The sequence below is a fragment of the Dendrobates tinctorius genome, unplaced genomic scaffold, assembly GCF_039654945.1.
Source record: "Dendrobates tinctorius isolate UK_male_01 unplaced genomic scaffold, ASM3965494v1 ptg000064l, whole genome shotgun sequence".
In the NCBI taxonomy this organism is placed as follows: domain Eukaryota; kingdom Metazoa; phylum Chordata; class Amphibia; order Anura; family Dendrobatidae; genus Dendrobates; species Dendrobates tinctorius.
Genome location: NW_027361732.1, coordinates 1,918,142 through 1,944,763, shown reverse-complemented (window position 1 = coordinate 1,944,763; position 26,622 = coordinate 1,918,142). Strand labels below are relative to the sequence as shown.

Below are 26,622 nucleotides of genomic sequence, written 5' to 3'. Positions count from 1 at the left end.
CACAAAGAAGCCGCATGTGCACGAAAACGCATACGAACGCGTGCAAACGCTAGACCATGCGCTCCCATGTTAAAGATAGGGGATCAGGGCGCACGATGCGCTGCGTTAAAAAACCGTGCTGTTAGCTTTGTGGTTTTTTTTATTTATTTTTTTAATTTTACTGGTTATATTGATGAACAGGCCACTTTTTTTTTTTTTTTTTTTTTTTTTTTTTTTTTTTTTTTAAACCTGACCACTGTCGCTTTACATAGCAATAACTCTAGAATGCTTCAACGGATCACGTTGATTTGGTTTTTATGTGACCCTATTATACTTTATGATAATGGTAAACTTGGGTTGAAATGTTTTTTATTTATAAAAAAAAAAATCAGAAAACTGACAATTTAAAAAAATTAGCAATTTTCAAACTTTGAATGATTATTCCTGTAATCCAGACATTCACTCCACACAAAAACAATAGTAAATAACATTTCCCTCATGTCTGCTTTACATCAGCACCATTTGTGAAATGCTGTTTTGTATTGTTAGCATTTTAAAAGGTCTAAACATGTAGCAGTAATCTTTTGTTCAAGGAAATTTACCCAAAAATTTTTTTTAGGGGCATTCAGTTTTGATGTGACTTTGGGGGTCATATTTATTGGAATCTCCTCCCTGAAGTACATATTTATTGGAATCTCCTCCCTGAAGTAATACCACTTTAAAAAACGGCGCCCCTCGACAATTTCAAAAATTGCTTTCAGGTAGTTTATTAACCCTTCAGGTGCTTTTCAGGAATTAATGCAAAGTGACATTACAGGAATGAAAAAAATATTTTATATAAATGAGTAAAATAAATAACCACCTAAATGTTTCTAATTTTTGAACTGGCACTACTTCTGGATGACTTTAAGGTCGTTATTTGGCCATGAATTGCCATGACAAACATCAGATCTCAGGGTGCCGATGGGATTAAAGAGGGAGCCCCCCACACTCTGTTAACCATCCAGATTCTGTAGTCACTATTTACAGCAGTAATTAAGGTGTTAAACGGCCATGGACAGTGACTACACTGATTGTGGCTGATGAAGCAAGTTGTCAGCTATAGTGTACAGCTGACAGCTACTGGATTGTCACCTGGGAGAGGATACTGTTTTTCTTATATCGCAGGTCAGTTTAATTCGTATTGGTGGTCATTAAGGGGTTAGGTTGTCCACTACTTTTCTATTGGCCTATTCTTAGGGTACCGTCACACTTGGCGATGCACCAGCGATCCCGACAACGATGCGACCTAGTAGGGATCGCTGGTGTGTTGCTACGAGGTCGCTGGTGAGATGTCAAACAGTCAGATCTTAACAGCGACAGAGCAACGATACAGAATGATACGACGGTCGTTGAGACTCTGTCTCTCAGACCTGTAGTATTGAGGTCGTTGTCCCTGTCAAACACAGCAATGCAGGATACCAGCGATCAAAAAATGGCCCTTGACATTCGAGCATGATCAGCGACATCGCAGCAGGGGCCCGATCGCTGCTATGTGTCACACGTAGCGAGATCGCAGGCGCGTCACAAAATCGGTGACGCAACAGCGATCTCGCTATGTGAGACGGGGCATTAGGATAGGTTTTCAATGTCTGATCGGCCAGGGTCCGACACCCCGCTGATCAGCGATGTCAGCAGCTGCCGGCCGGAAGTGATCACTTCCCGAGCTGCTCCATCTACTTGTAGTGGCCGGAAGCGCAGTACCAAGCACCGGCCACCACAAGTAGACGGAGCAGCTCGGGAAGTATTTGCGGCCGCCGACACCAATAACAGCTGATCGTCTGGGTGTTGGACTCCGGCTGGTCAGATGTCCTAGAGGATGGGCCATCAATGTAAAATTAATGGAAAACTTCTTTAAGTATCTTTTGGTACTCGAGTGTGCAGTCCCTCCCTCTCTCCCTTAGGCTACTTTCACAAATCCATGTCTCTGTGCATCTATCGCTTGTATTGATGTTGCTAGTGATGAGCGAACATGGTCGGATAAAGTGTTATCTAAGCATGCTCGTATGCTAACATTGTTTCTTGGTGTGCTTGAGGCCCCGCGCCTGCATGATTGCCTAACAAACAAGCAATCCCTGCATGTGTTGCGGCTGTCACAGGCGTGGGGGCTCAGAACATATTTCGAGCATGCTCGGCTAATGCCTTAGGCAAGCACCTTTGCTTATCATTAGTTACTACACCTATTCTTATAGTAAACTAATGGCTGATTACAGAGACCAGTAGAATGCGTTCTACTGCACAGATAAATGTTGGCAAAGCTGTTGACTTTTAGCTGTATGGGTGAGGAGTATGGGCTAGTCCCAGCTATTTCCTGCTTTCATGGCAGAGGTTAAGGAAAAGTTCTTTGTATAGCTCGCAAGACAAGACTAAATTTTAGCTGTCCGTATACCTAGGAGACAAGATGGCAGAGAAGGGCCTGCTCATGGTTTTTGTTAGGGAATATAGACATGAGCAGTCAGCTGTTTTGAGCATGGCCGTCTTTAGTGCTCCCATAAGGACGGCTAGGCAGTACTTACTCACTGCCGTCCGCTGCAAAACAACTTTATCATTTCCTGAAATATGTAATTTGTAACTAATATGCTTACAAGTAAAGCAAGATGTGCTAGCAGTTTGGCATTATAAAATGTCATTAAATAAACATTGCTAGTTTTCTCTTAAATATGTTCTGCCAAGATATGTAGGAGTATACCTTAGTATTAACTGCCGCCTGTTTCTCGTGGGGAGGTAGCGATTAGGAGCCAGGAAAAATCACCAACATGCTGATAAGATTCAAGGCTCGGTGATTTTCTAATTATTGGACATGTCAGACATTGCTCTTTAGTTACGAAAACATGATTTTCTTTTTCTACAGCATCTCCATAAATGCAATATTATTACATCAGGTTCTACTAGGGTGTTCTGGAAGTGATGGGTGAAGCAAGTGGTCACAGGGGAAGCCTACAGTTGTCCTGGGAAAAACAGAACTCATACATGTGAGATTATATATAATGTACCACCATACACTGTGGTACAAATATGGAATGAAAACTGAATTGTAGAGACAACACAGACTGGAATCATTTACAAAATCTGATGCAAAGCGTTAATCGAAAACTCTGTTGACCATTTTACTTTGGAAATGTAGAAAATGACTGGTAGGTTAGGCTGATAATACCTGTGCGGAGCTGACACATACTGAGAATGTAAGGTTTATGAGGTCTAGAATTGTGCTTTGTAAGGCATAAGACCAAATTTAGACGTTCCTGTATCACGGTCCAAGTGTGGACCGTGGTGCACTGACTGGTTTTGGGTTACCTGAACTTAACAGTATCATGGGTATATATGCCTAACAAGTTGATGTCTCAATCTGGTCTAATTGAGAGTTTGGTTAGTGCTCTCCAGATGTTTGCTATAGTAAATTAGGGTAAGTTCACAAGTAGCGGATACTCTGTGGATACATAGTTCAACATACTGTAATTTATCACTCACGCACAAAGCTCTCCATGGTCCAGCACCACCATGCACCTCCTCCCTCATCTCAATCTATCACCCCTTTCCTGTGCCCTTCGTTCTGCTAATGACTTAAAACTAAATCCTTAATAATCTGAACCTCCTATTGACTTCTCATGTGCTGCACCAGTCTTTGGATTGCATTACCAAGGACACATTGATTAATCCCCAATGCCCGTAGTTTTAATTGTGGCCTAAAAAGCACATTTCTTTAGACTGGCCTATCGCCTCAGCTCACTTATGTAACTATCCACGTTTGGACCATACAACATTTTCTTCCAACCCTTGTAGCATCTGATCACACAGCCTCCACTCACTTACTAGCCCTCTGTGTCTGTACTGTACACCTACTGGCTGGTGACTGCTACATGCAGCATTATGTCAATAACCCTGTTTATTATGTTGGTGGATGGACCTGGGTTGTAAGCTTGTGAGCAGGGCCCTCACTTCCCTTGGTATCTTGAGTTATTTTTATTCTGTAATGTCTTTATTGTTTGTACAAGCCCCTTCTAAAATTGTAAAGTGCTGTGGAATATGTTGGCGCCATGGAAATAAAAATATGATTATTTAATGATGCGAGTGGAAAACATACAGCTTATTATAGTAGCAGCAAATTGGTTGACCTCAAATCTTGGTAGTCTCAAAATAAGTCAGCACCTATGCAGAGGATAGCCAATGACTTGCTGATTGCTGGGACCACTAGTGATCCTGAGAACTGGGCACCGAAACGCAAAGGATGTCCATCATGCTTACTTACCTCCGCACCACTCAGGTTAGATCCTGGCTCTGCAATCCAGAGCTCCATTCTCGGGATCACTGAAGGTCCCAGCGGTTGGACATCTAGAAATCAATAAGTTATCCCCTATCCTGTCCCTAGAGGATTACTTTTATCTTGTAGATAACCCTTGAAATGTTAACTCTGCAGATTTTGTTTCCATGGCTTTTACCCTATAACTAATATGTAATCTTTGTGGATTTTACTGCAGATCTGTATTGTACTTTGATTATGGGGAATACAATGTAAGTTATGAAACTCCTAATTATTTTTTTTTTACAACTTTTACAACTTTGTAAGAGTAAATTAATGGGTCCCCAGGGCAGGAAAAATAAAAGGCTATACTCTTCCACCGGATCAGCACCACTCCTCCCCAAGCAGTACTGTGTCCCCTGACAGTCTCTTGGCTTCAATATCTGAAAAGGGGGCGACCACATGACCGCTGCAGTCAGTCGGCAGCCGCTGATCGTGTGTGGCCCGGACAGTACGTTAAACAGGAAGATTGATCAGCTGTCATTTGATTGCGGCGTGGGTCACTGGTGGGGAGGTACTGCGTGTGGCGTAGCTGTGCCTGTCTAATAGGGGAGTCTTATCTTTTTACCTGTTAGTGGAAAACATCTTTAATCTGAACGCTGTGTATGAATCCATAACTCCAGCCACCGTCTTTGTAGGTCACATTGTAACCCCATAAATCTGGCAGCTGGAACATATTGTAACTGCTGCTTAGTTTAACATGCAGACGAGACTACCTAGGATTTATGTATTGTTTTCCCAAACTGCAGGTGCACTTTAAGGCCTATTTGCACATGCCAGTTTTCCATAAACAGAGATTAGACTAATGATTTCACACCACGTTCAGCATATTGATACCAAGGGGAAATCACATGGCACCGTATTCATCCCAATGCCAATGTTTTCTTTATAAAGGATCAGTTTTATGAATGCTAGAAAAAAAGTCCTTTTTTTTTTTTTACATGGGCATTAGTTGGGTTTGCATTGCAACAGATGAAATACGCGCTGACCATTGCAGGGTAAACTGACATACATTGGCATGTTAAATCGTCCTAGGATTTTTTTTTTTTGTATGTTCTCCCCGTGTCTGCGTGGGTTTCCTCCTGGTTCTCTGTTTCCGCTCACACTTCAACAGACTCTGATAGGGAATCTAGATTGAGCCCCAATGGGGACAGTGGTGGTGATATCTGTAAAGCGCTGTGCAATATGATGCTGTATAGGCGAGTAAAATAAATGTGGACATTAGAATCCTTTTTAAATACCGTAATTAGGCATTTTAATTGATATATACATGTACAAATACTATTTACTTGCTGTAGGGTGTTTGTGCATTTTGTGTTGTTCTGGCGTTTTGTCTGTGAAATGGCCAGTGTGAACATGCTTTAGTGCTTGCAGGCATAGCTGCCACTGTATAGTCCAGCTCATTTCTTTGGTTTTGCTGTAATCTCTTGTACTTTGTACAAACGTGTGTGTGTGTTGGGGGGGGCTCAGCATTTCATCTGTATAGCTTCTCATGTATGCACAATGATGTTTGACGTTTGTTTTAATACTAGACAGGTTAGGACTGTCCCAATGGGTACACCTGGTCGTGGTGAGATGGTTTTTTGGATGAAAATAGCATTAACTAAGTACTGATGATGAGTGCACGGCCTCTGATAAGGTGTTATCTGAGCATGCTCGGGTGCTGAGTGACTTTGGCGTGGTTGAGTCTTTTGGCTGGATGTCTCGTGGCTATTCAACAACTGTAACACATGCAGGGATTGCTTAACAAACAGGCAACCCCTGCATATGTTGCGGCTGCATATGTTGGATACAGGCGCAGGGAAACTAACGTATTTGGTTGTGTTTTGCGGTCATACGAGTACTTGCACTATTCCTAGAGTTCATAACATTCATCTGTGATTTGGTAGAGATGCATTTTCACATATACAGGCCATAGCTTGTAGTTTGTCGTAACTGTTCCCTATGAGGCCTGAAATCCATCCCAATATGAATAAAAGGTAGAAAGCCCCCCTGAATGTTGTGAGCGGATCCGCTCATCGCCCTCTGATTTATTTTTTTTTATCTTAGTGCATTGCATCAGCACAACAATAATGTAAATTCTTTCGATTTGCCAAGGTTTTTTCGGGTCATATGGGGTGCACCTGCAGTCGTCTGGTTTAATGAGGCCGCCTATCTGGTGGCGAGACTGGAGCAGCACCTGCGTGCCTTTCATGCTCAGTTGCTGAGGGCAATATTCCTCTTACCGTAAATACCATTCTCCATAACTGAGCAGAACAAAGCTCCCATTCTTTGTCTGGAAATCTGACGTTCAAACATGTCAAAACCGGTCCCTGAAGGTTGGGTTTCATACGCGGAGCAGCCACGATCTATTGACTAGAAGTTGGCTGGAGTCTGGAAGGCAGATGTGTACTTATGTATTGTGATGTATCGGAGTACAGTAACCGCGGCCTGGATGCCATAGGAATTCAGCGAGGTTACTATTTAAGGCATGTGCTATGTTTTCTGAAAGCGACCCGACGTATAGGCTTATCTGCACATACCATCCCCATTCCCCTGTCTGCGGAGTCTTGTCCCACAGACAATGTCTGGCTACAGCTCTCCCTGGTGCATAAGATCACGGAGAGAGGAACGCTCTGGCCTTGGTCTATCCATTTCAGGCATTGATCAGGGCTTGATGTATTGGCTCGGTTGATATGTGGACGGCACCTAAAAGGTAAACGGATGCAGCGAAATTTCCTGGTGCAGAAAATTTCGACCCTTTACCATAGCCTGTGTCGCAATACTAATGCTATTACCTGCAATGTAATTACAGTAAGCACCTATGGACCTTGCAGCGACGTGTAATTAATTTATTATTGTGCTGACATTATTGAAAAATGGTGTAGATGTGTTTTAGAATGCAACCAGACTTCAGCAAGAGCTGTTGATGATCCTCTGCTGCGATATGGAATATAGATGATGCATCAAAGCTGATCTGTACGCTATTGGTTTCCTGTATTTATGAATTGATACATCTATAATGTGAGCCGTCTAGTTATTCTGATTATGCCAACGCGTTAGTGCCGAGAGATTGATGGTCTACTCAGAAATATTCCAGGCCGATTCGGGCTGCAGCGACGCAATTAGTAATGTTGCGTTCGTTATCGGCATGGTAGTACTGTATTCTAGACAAGCATGTAGCTAAAAGTAAAAACTAGTTGCGCAACGCGCGTCAGGTGCTGTTCTCTATGGACTGGTGAGATTTTACATTATACAGTGGGGAAAAAAAGTATTTAGTCAGTCAGCAATAGTGCAAGTTCCACCACTTAAAAAGATGAGAGGCGTCTGTAATTTACATCATAGGTAGACCTCAACTATGGGAGACAAACTGAGAAAAAAAAATCCAGAAAATCACATTGTCTGTTTTTTTTTCATCTTATTTGCATATTATGTTGGAAAATAAGTATTTGGTCAGAAACAAAATTTCATCTCAATATATCCTTTGTTGGCAATGACAGAGGTCAAACGTTTTCTGTAAGTCTTCACAAGGTTGCCACACACTGTTGTTGGTATGTTAGCCCATTCCTCCATGCAGATCTCCTCTAGAGCAGTGATGTTTTTGGCTTTTCGCTTGGCAACATGGACTTTCAACTCCCTCCAAAGGTTTTCTATAGGGTTGAGATCTGGAGACTGGCTAGGCCACTCCAGGACCTTGAAATGCTTCTTACGAAGCCACTCCTTCGTTGCCCTGGCGGTGTGCTTTGGATCATTGTCATGTTGAAAGACCCAGCCACGTTTCATCTTCAATGCCCTTGCTGATGGAAGGAGGTTTGCACTCAAAATCTCACGATACATGGCCCCATTCATTCTTTCATGTACCCGGATCAGTCGTCCTGGCCCCTTTGCAGAGAAACAGCCCCAAAGCATGATGTTTCCACCACCATGCTTTACAGTAGGTATGGTGTTTGATGGATGCAACTCAGTATTCTTTTTCCTCCAAACACGACAAGTTGTGTTTCTACCAAACAGTTCCAGTTTGGTTTCATCAGACCATAGGACATTCTCCCAAAACTCCTCTGGATCATCCAAATGCTCTCTAGCAAACTTCAGACGTGCCCGGACATGTACAGGCTTAAGCAGTGGGACACGTCTGGCACTGCAGGATCTGAGTCCATGGTGGCGTAGTGTGTTACTTATGGTAGGCCTTGTTACATTGGTCCCAGCTCTCTGCAGTTCATTCACTAGGTCCCCCGCGTGGTTCTGGGATTTTTGCTCACCGTTCTTGTGATCATTCTGACCCCACGGGGTGGGATTTTGCGTGGAGCACCAGATCGAGGGAGATTATCAGTGGTCTTGTATGTCTTCCATTTTCTAATTATTGCTCCCACAGTTGATTTCTTCACTCCAAGCTGGTTGGCTATTGCAGATTCAGTCTTCCCAGCCTGGTGCAGGGCTACAATTTTGTTTCTGGTGTCCTTTGACAGCTCTTTGGTCTTCACCATAGTGGAGTTTGGAGTCAGACTGTTTGAGGGTGTGCACAGGTGTCTTTTCATACTGATAACAAGTTTAAACAGGTGCCATTACTACAGGTAATGAGTGGAGGAAAGAGGAGACTCTTAAAGAAGAAGTTACAGGTCTGTGAGAGCCAGAAATCTTGATTGCTTGTTTCTGACCAAATACTTATTTTCCACCATAATATGCAAATAAAATGAAAAAAAAACAGACAATGTGATTTTCTGGATTTTTTTTTCTCAGTTTGTCTCCCATAGTTGAGGTCTACCTATGATGTAAATTACAGACGCCTCTCATCTTTTTAAGTGGTGGAACTTGCACTATTGCTGACTGACTAAATACTTTTTTTCCCCACTGTATGTGCCACTAACCTTGCATTCCATATTTATGGATCTGTATTGTTGTTGTGTTTTTTTTTTTTTTTTTTTGTTTTTTTTTTAAATCTTTGTGTTTTCTGATGTTTACTACCATGCTTTTTCTTTGATGCCTTTATTACATCGGTATACGTCAGTAACATTTAGGTCATACAGGGTTTTATATTCCTTGTATTTACCTTTTGTACTGTAGCCCTATCTGACTTATGTCCCCTCAAGGGCATTCCTTATGGTATGTTATCGCTCATCAGCCTAGACTCTTGTATGTTTGTTCCTATTTTAATTATTAAGATAAAATTCATATTTTTAATATATCTGCTGCTTCTTCTAGTTTTATGTGCAATTTATGGCCTATTTACTGTCTTGCCCTTGAGATCTATATAGATTTAAAAGTAAAAAGTGTAACTCAATGAAGTTCGTATTGTCAAAATATTGTCCTGTTCACCTACAGACCAAAGTCTAGTTGGGAGGAGGCTTGCTGCAACAAAAGCCCAATCGGTTACACACTGCGGGAGCCGCTCCCTGCACCCCCAACCGCTGGTTTTGTCTTGGAAAGCTGTGGACAGTCTGACATTTGTAGGCAGTAGTATTATATGGCAGCCGATGAAACGAATATCCTTCCTTGTAGCAAAAGGATGGCTGGAGATCTCCAGGACGAGTACTGCTTGTGAATGGCCCTCTTGGGATTATTTCAGCCATGCTTATGTGTAATTATTTTGATAATTTCATGGCAATGTTGCCAAAAATTTGAAGCTGGAAAATGTAAGAATGAGCAAAATACTTTTTGGCTATCCATGGATCTTAATGATGGAATTTCAACTGAAATAGATGCATTTTCCGGGTAATTATGTCACTTTCAGCGCCATCACGTACTTTCGGACCACCCGTTTAATACTTTAGTAACACTTATTTTAATCCTAGATGTCTGTAAATTTAAAATCACATAATCTAATCTCTTTTCTGTAATGATTTTAATTAAAAATTCCCTATCGTTCCTTCACTATTAACAGCTTGTTTATTTTTCTTCCTGTTTGAATGCTTTGTTTTGGAAACCCCAGTGCATGCGGAGATCTCAAATGAGCAGTCATCAGGGGTCAGAGGCTGCAGTCACTGCCTCAGCTTCTGCCCCCACCCTGAGACAAAGCATCAGGTGTGATGTCACTTTCAGTCCCTGCTGTACTGAGCATACGTCGGTAGTCAATTCCGACTATGCTCAGTATAATCTTGTCACTGTGCAATATGCTTAGTGACAGTTCGCTCGCCGGTTTTGATGGGAATTGATGAGCCAGTAAAATAGCGTACTGTCAGTTGACATTGTAAGGATGTCACCTGGCATGCAGGACAAGCAGAGACCAGCCCAGCTCCCACAAGTCACGTCACTTGCACGTGCGGCGCTGCTCACTGGCTTTTCTCCTGACAGTGCGCTCTCTTGCCTGTTTTGTAATTTCTCATCAGAGGCAGCGAGCCCACTGTCGCAGTGAACTGAGAAGAATATTGCACAGTGACGCAATCCTCCTAAGCAGGGCTGTACAGTTGGTAAGCCAAACCTCCCGACTCCTCAATTTCCCTGACTCCGACTCCACAGCCCTGATCAGATCACTACTGAGTATGTACATATAAAGTGCAGCACAGATTCATCTTAAGTAAAAGCCAAGAACTTTAGACCAGGAACAGATCAGAGACATTTATCGGACATTTCATAACTTTCCTAAATTCTTATGAAAACATTTACAGCACATCCTGCATTGTACTACTGTACCCAGTTTTTTTTATTTATTTATTTTTTGTTGGTCCATTTCATACGGATTCCGACTCCACCAAAATGAACACCAACTTCAGAACTCCGACTCCACAGCCCTGCTACTAAATATATGTCAGAATTGACAATGTACATAGGGTGTCACTGATGATGCCTTGTTTCAGGCTGAGGGCAGATGCTATGGCAGTGACAATACACTGTTTTCTGACCACCCATTTAATTTTTATAGTCACCTTTTTAAAGGGCTTGTTCAACTTTTTAAAAAATACTTGCCATACTAAAATGAGTAAGGTATACAACTAGCTAGCATACAGTTTATGTAACGGTTGAATTATAATACTATTGTCAACTGCATGGTTTTCTTGTATGTAACTAATCTTTGACTCCAAGAAAAAAGGCAAGGTCTGGTGACTGTTGTGGCCGTTCTACCAGGTCTCGTACCTAGCCACATCTGATAACAAATATGAATACACTGTAGACCTACATATGCAGCCTCCTGTATTTCTGTAATCACAGGGGGTCCTAACATAAGAAATGTTCTTCGCTCCCAGGTTTGAAGGTTTTTTTTGTTCTTTGCTCTCAGGTTTGAAGGTTCTGCTTGTTCTTTGCTCTCGGGTTTGAAGGTTCTGCTTGTTCTTTGCTCTCGGGTTTGAAGGTTCTGCTTGTTCTTTGCTCTCGGGTTTGAAGGTTCTGCTTGTTCTTTGCTCTCGGGTTTCAAGGTTCTGCTTGTTCTTTGCTCTCGGGTTTCAAGGTTCTGCTTGTTGTTTGCTCTCGGGTTTCAAGGTTTTGCTTGTTTGCTCTTGGGTTTCAAGGTTCTGCTTGTTGTTTGCTCTTGGGTTTCAAGGTTCTGCTTGTTGTTTGCTCTTGGGTTTCAAGGTTCTGCTTGTTGTTTGCTCTCGGGTTTCAAGGTTCTGCTTGTTTGCTCTCGGGTTTCAAGGTTCTGCTTGTTGTTTGCTCTCGGGTTTCAAGGTTCTGCTTGTTGTTTGCTCTCGGGTTTCAAGGTTCTGCTTGTTGTTTGCTCTCGGGTTTCAAGGTTCTGCTTGTTGTTTGCTCTCGGGTTTCAAGGTTCTGCTTGTTGTTTGCTCTCGGGTTTCAAGGTTCTGCTTGTTGTTTGCTCTCGGGTTTCAAGGTTCTGCTTGTTGTTTGCTCTCTGGTTTCAAGGTTCTGCTTGTTGTTTGCTCTCGGGTTTCAAGGTTCTGCTTGTTGTTTGCTCTCGGGTTTCAAGGTTCTGCTTGTTGTTTGCTCTCGGGTTTCAAGGTTCTGCTTGTTGTTTGCTCTCGGGTTTCAAGGTTCTGCTTGTTGTTTGCTCTCGGGTTTCAAGGTTCTGCTTGTTGTTTGCTCTCGGGTTTCAAGGTTCTGCTTGTTGTTTGCTCTCGGGTTTCAAGGTTCTGCTTGTTCTTTGCTCTCGGGTTTCAAGGTTCTGCTTCTTGCTTGTTCTTGACATGAGAGCTTACAGTTTCAACAAGATTTGTGTGAGAAGGGGGCTGGCTTACTGTTCGTTTCAGTAGCTAAGCCAGTCCATTACTGTCTACCCATCAGACTTGATACAGAAAGCTAATGCTCAAAGCCAGAGGTAGAGCTGCTGACCCGGTACCATAAGGGGTATATGAATATTGAGGCAAGTTGTATGATTTAGGGTGTGTGCACACGTTGAATATTTGATTGCAGAAATTTCTGCATCTCTTGGCTGGAAAAGACATCCTCAAAACGTTGCGTTTTTGGTGCGTTTTTGCCCCTTTCTTTAGGGCATTCAGTGGGTGAAATACGCAGGGCAAAAATGCACAGAGAATTGACATGCTACAGATTATTTTCTGCACCAAATCTGCAAGTCAAAAATAGTCAACGTGTGCATGTTCTCATTCACTTTCCTGATATCAGGTTTTGTCACAAATCCACGCAGAAAAAAATGCCACCACAATTCACCAAATCTGCAGCGGGTGCACAGCCTAAGGGTGCGTTCACACTAAGAAAATAATTTCCTTATTTTTTTTTTCTTTCCTATTGGTCTCAGCCCATTGACTCCCAAAACTGTGCTCTTAGATTATGGGCCTCTATATATGCAGAGTTTTTAGTATTTTCCTGTGTGACCAAATGTTTATTTTAACGAAAAGTACTGTGTACAATGTGTTTTTTGCCTTGTGGCCCCTTTAGTTGCAGTGGCATCATTTATTTTTTAATTGCAGCCTCTGGAAGTGGGTTTTTTTTTTTTTTTTTGTACTACAATGTTTTGTTTCTCTTGCGACATTCTTCTTGGTATGATTTTTTTTTTTTCTGCTTTCCTTCAGCTATGATGTTGTTGTTTTTTTTTTCTGTGGGATTCTACCACTAATAATAGTTTTCTACGTTATTATGGCTGATTTTTTTTTTTTTTTTTTTTTCTTTTTACCTTTTTTAGATTTCTTTATATGGTACCAGGAAAAAGAAAAGCTTGAAATGGCAATAAAACAAGACACATTGCTAAATAAAAATGCCACCAGAAACTATAAAAACACCTTAGATTTTACTTTACAAGCATAAAATAAGTGCTTAAAAAGAAGAAAAATTCCTTTGTGAATTGTCACTGTTTTCATGATGCTTTGTAGAAAACAGATTTCCGTGGCTGTCAGCCATGGGTTAATGGTGTCACAATTACAAATGTTTTAACCTCTGTCTCGCTATAGCCAAAAATCCGTCTGCTGGAATCCCGGTAACATCAGAGCGCACAATGCACGCCACTATTGTTACAGCTCAGACCTCACCAGGGAAAGAATGCAGCCGCGTTTCCCGAGCAGGAATGTATTGTGCAACCTCTGCACTAAGTATGGGGTGAGGTTGGTAAAATGAAGGCACGGGCAATATGTAGAGGGAGACAATTGTTTCACCAAGCCAAAAGGAAGAACAAGCTATTCAATGAATAGAAAACAAGCCGTATCTATATATTGTGCGTTCTGCAGGTCTGGCCATCCATGCTAGCAGCGGGCGAGGTTGTCTTTGAGGCCATCACCCCAAATAGATGTGCAGGGATTTGTCACTCATCCTTGGATGTTTTTATCGCCTTCCAATTTTTCCTTGAGCCTCATTACTTTCATCCAGGCTGTAGAGCCCAGAAGATGGCCAAGATGGTGTCTGTCCAAGTTTTTTGCATTAAAAACTTTCAAGATCTTTGCTACTTAAGAAGAATGTAGTATATTTAGTTTAGACTCCTATAACTTTTACAATTTAAAGGGGTTTTCTGCCAGACCTTACAATGGCGCCCATGATGGTGCGCCTCACCCGGCAGTGATCAGCTGGCGGCACGGCATATCACTGCTGCAGTGATCAGTGCAGGAGCACAAGAACATTTGCAATACAGGTGATCGGGATTTGCCGACTTAATCTCTGTGACCTTGTAGCTCCCAGGACTAAACCCAGGAGCTAGTGCAGATAGAATGTTTTCTTCCAACGCTTTGCATGCTGGATATAACTATAATTAATGTTCAGAATTATTTTATGATTGGTAACAATCTATTGTCTGTCGTATGAAAAATAGTTTCCAATCCAAGCACTGGAAATCCGTTCAGCCTTACTGTTTTTTCTTCAGTTATTTTTCCCCCCTTTTGGTTTGTAATAAACTCCTATAATTGTGGCATTTCTTTTAGTCTTTGAACATTGAGGAAATATGTGGAGTTGACATTGCACCACTTACAATCTGAATGCTGTGTACCAGAGAGATTGTGGGGTTACTGTCTCACGGGTGCCATTGATGGCGCCTGTATTGTCCTAACAGAAAGGATATTGCTGGCAAAACATGCCTCTGTATCTCCATTCATAGAGTAGAGGTACTGTAAAGGCCCCTTTACATTTAGCGATGCACCGACCCGGTCAGGATCGCTGGTGCATCACTAAATGATTGCTAGTAAGCTGTCACACAGGCAGATCTCACAGTGATGCAGCAGCGACGCAGCGCACGATACTCACCTTTCACACACAGCAATCCTGACATCCTCCCGCTCGCCTCCACACGTCGCTCGTCGGCGCCAGTAGGAAGCGCCGGACATTCTCGCACGATCAGCGATGGACAGCGGGGGAGCCGGTCGGAGGTAAGTATCACACATAGCGATATCGCTGCTGCGTCACAAAATCGGTGACGTTATAGCGATATCGCTATGTGCAAAACCCCCTTAAGGCCATGTTCTCATGTCCAGTAATGATCCGTTAGAACAGATCCAACAGAAATCCATTAGGAAAAAAGTTGTGCTGACACAACTTTAGTCTGTTATTCTAGAACTGATCTCTGCCAGTTTTGTTTCTTTTAACAGTCTATGTGCAACATATTTGTTAATGCAGCATCAATAGTCTATTTCTAACGGATCCAGCAAGAAAATACTTTTTCTTGCTAGGTCCGTTAGTAATAAAGTACCGTATATACTCAAGTATAAGCTGACCCGAGTGTTAGCCGAGGCACCTCATTTTGCCACGAAAAACTGGGTAAGCTTACTGACTTGAGTATAAGGGTCATTCCATGGTAACTTGCGTTACATTCACAAGCCAAAAACTGAGTTAATAATGGCTACAGACTGTTCTTTGAAGGCAGGCACAAAAATGAGTGAATGTATATTTTCAGCACAAAAAAGTGCTTAAAAACTCGTCTTATACACGAGTATATACTGTACAATGAATGCCGCATTAGCGGATATGTTGCCCATAGACTCCAATCTTAAAAATCTGGCATAGATCAAATATATAGATAAAACTTCCTTCTCTATCCCCCCTTCCCCCAATGAGGGTGTTTTTTTTTTTTTTTATCTCAGGTCCTCTAGCAGAGACCTGGGAGTTTGAAGGTTCTTTGCTGGATCTTAGTTGTTCCCAGTATTGTTCTTTTCTGGACAGAGAGCTCAGATGTTGCTCCTGGGATCTGTTGTAGCCATTCCTCCAACTTAGGAGCACTTGGAGCAGTGACCCCTATCTCCACTGGAATCACTGTTACCTTCACCTTCTACAACTTCTCCAGGTCTCCTTTGAGGCCCTGGTATTTCTCCAGCTTCTCATATTCCTTCTTTCTGATGTTGCTGGCACGGCCACATCTATTATCATTGCTGTCTTCTGATCCTTGTCTACTATCACAATGTCTGGTTGGTTAGCCAACACCTGCTTCTCCATCTGGATCTCGAAGTCCCACAGGATTTTAGTCCTTTCATTCACCACCACTTTTTCTGGGGAGATTATATATATATATATATATATATATATATATATATATATATATGAGATTAGACACATTAGAAGTATTGTATAGACCTGGGTGGAGTGAGAATTGTACCCGTTTATTGTGCTGCTGGATATAGTGATCACCTGAACCCAGGTTTACACATGGCCTAATTGCTTCTTTCATTAGGATGGGCTTATTTAAAAGACAAAAAACAAGCCAAAAACTTGTAAAATGTCCTATGTGTATTGTAATCCTCTTACCCACCACACCAAGACTCTACACCCCAGAGTACTGATGGAGATAGCAGAAGAAATTTTTGAACCCCTCTCCATAATCTTTGAAAATTCTTGGAGAACAGGAGAAGTGCCAGAAGACTGGAGAAGAGCAAATGTTGTTCCTATCTTCAAAAAGGGGAAGAAGGTGGGCCCAGGCAACTATAGGCCGGTGAGTCTGACTTCTATACCAGGAAAGATCTTTGAACAAATTATTAAACAACATGTATGTCAGTACCTGGATAAGAATTAAGTGATTAAACAGAGTCAGCATGGGTTTGTAACTAATAAGTCATGTCAGACTAACTTAATTTCCTTCTATGACGGAATCACTGATTGGGTGGATCAAGGAAATGCTGTAGATATAGTATATCTTGACTTCAGCAAAGCATTTGACAAAGTCTCTCATACAATCCTTATTGAAAAAATGACTAAGTATGGAATGGACAAGGCAACTGTTAGGTGGATTCATAACTGGCTTAGTGATCGGACCCAAAGAGTGGTCGTAAATGGCTGCACATCCAGTTGGAAGAATGTCTCAAGTGGGGTACCACAGGGCTCTGTCCTGGGCCCTGTATTGTTCAACATCTTTATCAACGATTTAGATGAAGGAATTGAGGGTAAACTGATTAAATTTGCTGATGACACAAAGCTAGGAGGGATAGCTAATACTAGAGAAGAGAGAGAGAGGATTCAAAAAGATATAAATAAACTGGAGAAGTGGGAAGCAACTAACAGAATGGTTTTTAACAGGGAGAAATGCAAAGTACTACATCTGGGCAATAAAAATGAAAAAAGCATATACAGAATGGGAGGAATAGGGCTAAGTGACAGCACATGTGAAAAAGACTTGGGTATACTAATAGATCACAGACTGAATATGAGTCAACAGTGTGATGCAGCAGCAAAAAAGGCAAATGCAATTCTAGGATGTATTAACAGAAGCATACAGTCTAGATCACGTGAAGTCATTATTTCCCTCTACTCTTCTTTGGTCAGACCTCATCTGGAATTTTGTGTCCAGTTTTGGGCACCACATTTTAAAAAAGACAAACCCTGCAAACCCTGTCTTATGAGGAAAGGTTGCAGGATTTGGGAATGTTTAGTTTGCAAAAGAGAAGACTGAGAGGAGACTTAATAGCTGTCTATAAATACAGTGCCTACAAGTAGTATTCAACCCCCTGCAGATTTAGCAGGTTTGATAAGATGCAAATAAGTTAGAGCCTTCAAACTTCACACAAGAGCAGGATTTATTAACAGATGCATAAATCTTACAAACCAAAAAGTTATGTTGCTCAGTTAAATTTTAATACATTTTAAACATACAAGTGTGGGTCAATTATTATTCAACCCCTAGGTTTAATATTTTGTGGAATAACCCTTGTTTGCAATTACAGCTAATAATCATCTTTTATAAGACCTGATCAGGCCGGCACAGGTCTCTGGAGTTATCTTGGCCCACTCCTCCATGCAGATCTTCTCCAAGTTATCTAGGTTCTTTGGGTGTCTCATGTGGACTTTAATCTTGAGCTCCTTCCACAAGTTTTCAATTGGGTTAAGGTCAGGAGACTGACTAGGCCACTCCAACACCTTGATTTTTTTGCCTCTTGAACCAGGCCTTGGTTTTCTTGGCTGTGTGCTTTGGGTCGTTGTCTTGTTGAAAGATGAAATCTCCAGGTAGGCCGTGCTATCCATCTTCCCATGGATGCGGACCAGATGGCCAGGCCCCTTGGCTGAGAAACAGCCCCACAGCATGATGCTGCCACCACCATGCTTGACTGTAGGGATGGTATTCTTGGGGTCGTATGCTGTGCCATCCAGTCTCCAAACCTCACGTGTGTGGTTGGCACCAAAGATCTCAATCTTGGTCTCATCAGACCAGAGAACCTTGAACCAGTCTGTCTCAGAGTCCTCCAAGTGATCATGAGCAAACTGTAGACGAGCCTTGACATGACGCTTTGAAAGTAAAGGTACCTTACGGGCTCGTCTGGAACGGAGACCATTGCGGTGGAGTACGTTACTTATGGTATTGACTGAAACCAATGTCCCCACTGCCATGAGATCTTCCCGGAGCTCCTTCCTTGTTGTCCTTGGGTTAGCCTTGACTCTTCGGACAAGCCTGGCCTCGGCACGGGAGGAAACTTTCAAAGGCTGTCCAGGCCGTGGAAGGCTAACAGTAGTTCCATAAGCCTTCCACTTCCGGATGATGCTCCCAACAGTGGAGACAGGTAGGCCCAACTCCTTGGAAAGGGTTTTGTACCCCTTGCCAGCTTTGTGACCCTCCACGATCTTGTCTCTGATGGCCTTGGAATGCTCCTTTTGTCTTTCCCATGTTGACCATGTATGAGTGCTGTTCACAAGTTTGGGGAGTGTCTTAAATAGTCAGAAAAGGCTGGAAAAAGAGATAATTAATCCAAACATGTGAAGCTCATGGTTCTTTGTGCCTGAAATACTTCTTAATACTTTAGGGGAACCAAACAGAATTCTGGTGGTTTGAGGGGTTGAATAATAAATGACCCTCTGAATAAACTGTTCACAATTTAAAAAAAAATTAAACAAAGAAATAACATTCTTTTTTGCTGCAGTGCATTTCACACTTCCAGGCTGATCTACAGTCCAAATGTCACAATGCCAAGTTAATTCCGAATGTGTAAACCTGCTAAATCTGCAGGGGGTTGAATACTACTTGTAGGCACTGTATCTAAAGGGCTGTCACACTGTAGAAGGATCAACTTTATTCTCATTTGCACAAGGAAAGACTATAAGCAATGGGATGAAACTGAATGGGAGGAGACACAGATTAGATATTAGAAAAAACTTTTTGACAGTTAGTGATCAATGAGTGGAACAGGCTGCCACGAGAAGTGGTGAGTTCTCCTTCAATGGAAGTCTTCAAACAGAGGCTGGACAGACATCTGACTGGGATGATTTAGCGAATCCTGCTTTGAGCAGGGGGTTGGACCAGATGGCCCAGGAGGTCCCTTCCAACTCTACGATTCTATGATTCTATCCTTCGGCTGTCTTTGTGGTTGCAGGTAGTTGGCCACAATGTTGGCTGTTTCCCACTTGACCGGCGAGTAATGCAGTGCAAAGATTACTTATACGCTACTCAATTTACATGCAAAAAGAAAAAGATATGTTTATATTCAGTACTTTGGATTAGTAGTAGTAATCTGGATTCAAAAATATTCTGGATCAAATATATATCCTTGTTCACATGTAATCTTTAAAACATTTTTACCTATTAAAATTTTCCAAAACTAAACATCTGAGATGGTGGTTAAATCCCACATATAGATCTTTTAGATCTTGTTCCCATGCAGTGTAAACACTGTGTAATATTTGCCACGTTTCAGTTCAAGCAAAGTAGATGTGATTTCATGAAAACTCAGGAAAAAAGTGAGACACACACAAAATGCAGCATGCTTACACTTGGGGATATAAAATTAATGCACCACTCCAGTATTTTTTTTTTCTTTAACCACTGGAGCGGTGTTTCAAATCTAAGTCCCCTGCCCGTACCCTCATGTTCTCCTTCTGGCGCCTTCCTTTTCTAGAGAGCGCATTTTCCACTGGCTTCACCCCGTTTTCACATCAGCGCTTCACTCTGGATATCTTCAACAAACCACATGTGATTTTCTAAGGACCTTGTTTGCTCTTTTTGGTCTCTCACTATTATCATAATCCGTCTGATGAAGGTCAAGGAAAAGATCGAAACGTAATTTTTGGATTATGTACTACAATAAATCTTTACTGAGCATCTGATCTTTTGAGTGCCGGATATTTTTTCATTTCTACAAGGGATTGGTAACCCTCATCCGAGCACCACACGTAATTTAAGGATGTCACATTTTTGATTCCTTTTCTATCGGCGCCTCTTCGCGATCAAGGGACTTGAGTTTAAAACGCCACTCCAGCAGTGAAAAAACAACATAAAAACAAACTCTGGCAGTGATATTTTGAAGTCCTCCATTCAAATTATATGTATATGGGAGCCCTAGATAAATTACTGAAGAGGGTAAAATTATCAATCGGGCAGGTCCGATTTCACACTACAGGGAAGTTCTGTGGTACGCGCACAGTTGTTTTGACACAAAATTAGTCTGGGTCCCTCTGTTCTACAGGTATGGCCCCCCTCCACTATATCTGTGTTCCCAAATCGGTGGCGCAGCACCAGTTGAAGGAGGTACTCCATTTTAATTTAAAAAATCCAGAGCAGGGTTGCCTTGAACAGCTTTACTGCATTTGGTTGCTGCGGCATAATTGTCGGACCGGATATTGGCATTCACAAGCAGGTGCACCTAATAAAATGGCTGCTGGATGTATGTGATATATTGTTGTTTTTCTTGTTCTTTCCCATTGATTAAATGACTCTCTACTCTGTAATGTTACAAGAGGACAGTATGAGGCATTAGTCACAGAGCTGCGAGCTTCATTACTGTTTGACACATCCGGCGAGAAACGTGAAGATAGTCATTAATGTGATACAGGGTGTAGATTGATTCTTTATTTCACAGTTTTCTATCAAATTGACTTCATGTTCATTTACATTTCATCCCACGCGCACATAAAATCTGCTCTCGTCTACCCACGTCATTCTTCATTTTGTTTGGGACGGCGGCAGACTCTGGAATCTGTCCCTTCTTTCCGTGTAACAGTGACTGACACTTCATTCCCAGCCAAGTGTCTGAGCTGATCTGCTGGGAGATGTCCTGGAGGATCCATAAATATTAGACAGGCGCAAACATGTATGGCTGGGCAGAAGAGGCATCCTGACAACTTCGGTGGCTTCTATTTTCTTCTAATGCAAACTTCATGCTTGTGAATTAGATGCCACTTTGCAGGAAGCCTGACACTGATGTCTTTTAAAAAGCAGATTCATTATTTACCTGTATATCCCTGCCCACATCATTGGTTGCTGCCTTTGTACGCTGTGCATGGGCAGAAAGCTGCCAATCAAGGGTTGGGTTATACAGAAATCATGAATCTGAAGGATTGTGATGACAGGTTTACTAGTGATAATCTCCTGCTAATAAAAGTTATTTTTATCAAATCTGCAGCAAGCCACCCAGTACATGACACATCAATGGAATCAGGGTCTCAGTCTCTACACTCTGTACATACACATCAGCTTTGTTGTATATTTCCTGTAGATCAGGGGTGGGCAATTTTCCCAAAAGGCCATGAGAGTCATGACTTTTCTGGAGGGCAGAACCAATAGGCTGAAAATAATTCTGCTCAATGTTAATATTAGCACATGAATTAAAATTTTATTTTTATAGCTTAATATTGAGCAGAATGAAGTATGCTGACATGAGCCCCCCACGCGGCCTCCCTATATACAGTGTGAACCCCTACACGGCCTCCCTATATACGGTGTGAGCCCCCCACGCGGCCTCCCTATAAACATCCCAAGACATATGAGAGAGAGAAAAACCCTACTCTCCAGACCCTCCGCAGTAGCACATTGAAGTGACTTCGTCGCATCTTCTTGCGCACATTCTGATTGGTGGAAGGAGCCGGCGTCCCATCCTCCATCAATGTATTCAACTTAAGTCAACATGCAGATAGTGGTGACGGACACTGTTTTCAACCTCTCAGCTTGCTGTTTTCAACCTCTCAGCTCGTCTCTGTCCTTGTACAATTACACTGCTGCATTTACCACACTGAGTAAATAGTTTGTTTTTTTTGTTGTTTTTTTCTAGAATTATATTAGGTTACGGTTCACATATTATTCTTATATTAGAAAACTAACTACAAGTGCTATGTGCTATGTATGTATACTGCAGTGTGGACTAATGTTGGCAGAGTAGGTGCTTGGTAAGACCACAATAACATATTCAGGGTTATGCAGTTTCTTAATGTCTACCTGCAGCATTTCATCAGTGTAAGGAGACCTTTAAGGCCCCGTCACACTAAGCGATATCGCTAGCACGTCACTGTTTTTGTGACGTTATAGCGATATTGCTAGCGATATCGCTATGTCTGATACTTACCTCCGACCGCTGTCTATCGCTGATCGCGCGAGAACGTCCTGGACTGTTTCTCGTCGTCAGCTTCCTGTGGCGGCGACGCGTGGACGCGGGCGGGATCGCCTCGTCTGACAGGTAAGTAACGACCCCTGCGATGTCGCTGGTGAGATCTGCCTGTGTGGCAGCTCACTAGCGACCACTTAGCGATGCACCAGCGATCCTGACCGCGTCATATCGCTGCTGCATTGCTAAGCTCACACGTTGCCTTTTTTGCAGCATTTTTTTTTTTTTTTTTTTAATGCACATTTTCAGCTACTTTTTACAGTACCATAAAATCATCATGGAAACAGCACTATTGCTCATATACAGTAGGTACAGAAAGGATTCAGACCCCCTTAAATGTTTCTCTTTGTTACATTGCAGCCATTTGGTAAATTCAAAAAAAGTTAATTTTTTTTCTCATAAATGTACACTCTGCCTCCCATCTTGATATGGAAAAAAACAAATGTAGAAATTTTTGTAATATCACATGGTCATAAGTATTCAGACCCTTTGCTCACTATTGAGTAGAAGCACCCCTTTGAGCTAATACAGCCATGAGTCTTCTTGGGAATGATGCCACAAGTTTTTCACACCTGGATTTGGGGATCCTCTGCCATTCTTCCTTGCAGATCCTCTCCAGTTCCATTAGGTTGGATGGTGGACAGCCATTTTCAGGTCTCTCCAGAGATGCTCAGTTGGGTTTAGGTCAGGGCTGTATACTTTTTCAGCGTTTTGCAGCATTTTTCACCCATTGAAAGCATTGGGTAGTGTAGAAAACGCAGGCATCAGGTTTTGCTGCATTTTTGGTGCCAAAACCTGATTAAAGTTTAGTGCATTAATAAAAAAAAAATCTGATTCAACCTCATCAGCATGCGCAAGAGACAAATTTGCTCTGACAAAAACACTGCAAAATACGCAGAAAAAATTAAGCAAAAACCTGCGTTTTGTAAGAGGCTTAAAGTTTGTCTTTAAAAAAAGCTGCAAAAATGCAACGTGTGCCCACGATGCGATTTTCGGCGCAAAAACGTTTAAAAATCGTGTACAGAACACCCCCCCATGCATTCCTATGGCATTCCGCACATGCTGTGCTAATGCTGCGCGTTTTTCCGCGGCAGAATCGCATTGCGGAAAAAATCACAGCATGCTCATTCTTTTGTGCGGAATCGCAAAGAATTACCGCGATTCCGCACCCATAGGAATGCATGAGAATCGCTTACTTCCCGCATGTGGCTATGCCCACCATGCGGGAAGTTAAGCGTCTCATGTACGGTTGGTACCCACGGTGTGGAGGAGAGGATACTGTCCTCCAGGCCCTGGGTACCATACCCCTGTAAAAAAAAAAAAAGAATTAAAAAATAAAAAATCGGGGTATATTTACCTTCCGACGTCCCGCGCTGCATTCCCGGCCTAAGCGTTCGCAGTAATGCCTTGCGGCAAGGTCCTGTGATGACGTCTCGCGTGACTCTAGCAGTCTCGCGAGATCGCTATAGCAACGCGAGAGGCGGCCTCAATAGTAAAAAGCTGGTCACACACTTGTCAAACACTATGTTTGACGAGTGTGACCAACCTGTCAATCACTTTCCAAGCGATGCTTCAAATCGCTTGGAAAGTGCTTGAGAAAATCGCGGCAAAATCGCGAACAGAATCGCGGTGAAATCGCACTGAAAAAAACGCTTGATTTCTGGGAAGGAGTCCGGTTTTCAGTGTGCGTTTTAACACGCAACCTGGGCACATAGCCTAAAACAGGTTTCAACTCATTGATGGGAAATCCGATCTTGCAGATTTCCAGTAAACTGACTCACAGTTATGCAATACTCTTTATAGACATTCATGGATTGAGTTATCACAATTTTCACTGTGATCAGATTTATCCCATATTAGTGATTTAGTCATCGGCCTGTGGAGTTCAGGAGCTCGTTGTCCTGGTGCCAACACTGTTATCACCATTCCGCTCTCCATTATGGTTCATTGTGAACATATGCTAATTCAGTTTCTGGATAAGCAATTTAATGCTAGGGCAATAATGACCAACATACATGGTATGAGTTGGGGAGTAGGAACCCAATCCAGGGCCTGTAACAGCTTTTCTCCCTGACTTGCCAATAGGCATTTCCAGGCAAATATGAAAGTTTTCATTGCTGAGATGGTCCAAGCTCCTCTGGCACGGACTTCACTCCTGTGAAACAAAGGATATTTCTTTCCCGACGCCTCTCGGTAGAGATGGGATACCTCCGTGCACATTCGAGTCATCTAGGCCTTCCAAAATCAGGAAGTTTGAGCCTCTTGCATCTAATGAGTATGGACCACCATTAAACTCTGCAGTGGAGAAGTTCCTGCTGGCTTTTGTGGACCAAAAAAATTGCAGCTGTTGGTTGGACTGAACCTTGAGGCTACGGTCGCATGACCGTATTTTTGGTCTGGTTGCTGTCTGTGCGAAAAACTTGCTTCACACAGAATTGGGCTGTTCAGATGACCTGTTTAACACAGATCGAATGTCCATGTTTGTGCAACTTGCTGGAGACTCTCCTATTCAACTCAATGGGTGGAGAAAAAAAAATCGGATCCTATATGGATCAGCAGTATAGAATCTAGTTTTATATGTCTACATTGCAACTCTTAACACTGGAGATTGTATTTGGTCTTTTTTCCTTTCTTTTTTAATGTTGATGTCCATACATATTGAAAATTGGGAATATATATATATATATATATATATATATATATATATATATATATATATATATATATATATATATATATAATGTATATACACTCACTGGCCACTTTATTAGGTACACCATGCTAGTAAGGGGTTGGACCCCCTTTTGCCTTCAGAACTGCCTCAATTCTTCGTGGCAGAGATTCAACAAGGTGCTGGAAGCATTCCTCAGAGATTTTGGACCATATTGACATGATGGCATCACACAGTTGGCGCAGATTTGTCGGCTGCACATCCCTGATGCGAATCTCCCGTTCCACCACATCCCAAAGATGCTCTATTGGATTGAGATCTGGTGACTGAGGAGGCCATTTGAGTACAGTAAACTCATTGTCATGTTCAAGAAACCAATCTGAGATGATTCGAGCTTTAGGACATGGCGCATTATCCTGCTGAAAGTAGCCATCAGATGTTGGGTACATTGTGGTCATAAAGGGATGGACATGGTCAGCAACAATACTCAGGTAGGCTGTGGCGTTGCAACGATGCTCAATTGGTACCAAGGGGCCCAAAGAGTGCCCAGAAAAAATTCCCCACACCATGACACCACCACCACCAGCCTGAACCGTTGATACAAGGCAGGATGGATCCATGCTTTCATGTTGTTTACGCCAAATTCTGACCCTACCATCCGAATGTCGCAGCAGAAATCGAGACTCATCAGACCAGGCAACGTTTTTCCAATCTTCTACTGTCCAATTTCGATGAGCTTGTGCAAATTGTAGCCTCAGTTTCCTGTTCTTAGCTGAGAGGAGTGTTACCCAGTGTGGTCTTCTGCTGCTGTAGCCCATCTGCCTCAAAGTTCGACGCACTGTGCGTTCAGAGATGCTCTTCTGGCCACCTTGGTTGTAACGGGTGGCAATTTGAGTCACTGTTGCCTTTCTATCAGCTCGAACCAGTCTGCCCATTCTCCTCTGACCTCTGGCATCAACATGGCATTTCCGGCCACAGAACTGCCGCTCCCTGGATTTTTTTTCTTTTTCGGACCATTCTCTGTAAACCCTAGAGATGGTTGTGCGTGAAAATCCCAGTAGATCAGCAGTTTCTGAAATTCTCAGACCAGCCCTTCTGGCACCAACAATCATGCCACGTTCAAAGGCACTCAAATCACCTTTCTTCCCCATACTGATGCTCGGTTTGAACTGCAGGAGATTGTCTTGACCATGTCTACATGCCTAAATGCACTGAGTTGCCGCCATGTGATTGGCTGATTAGAAATTAAGTCTTAACACACAGTTGGACAGGTGTACCTAATAAAGTGGCCAGTGAGTGTATATATAATAATTTTTTTTATATTTTATTTTATTATCTGGTCATGTGATTTTGGCAGAAGAGCTCCTGCAGATGTCCATGATACTTGATCCTAGCAGGGACCGTAAAGCAAACTGTCTGCAGGTCTCCCAACCTGAACTAGATGGCCTCCTATGTACCAATGTGGTTGTTGCATTCAGGTCGGGAGACCCGCGGGTGGTCTGTGCTCCGACCGAGTCTCATATATGTCTGCAGAAGCCCAAGGGGAAAGGAATTGG

The 26,622-nt window shown here is 42.4% G+C and overlaps 1 protein-coding gene across 1 annotated transcript in view; it reads left to right on the top strand.

Annotated features, from left to right (window-relative positions):
• The window catches only part of ACVR1B (activin A receptor type 1B), a 51,436-nt gene that overhangs the window by 5,854 nt on the left and 18,960 nt on the right, over positions 1 to 26,622 (top strand). The window lies entirely within an intron of this gene.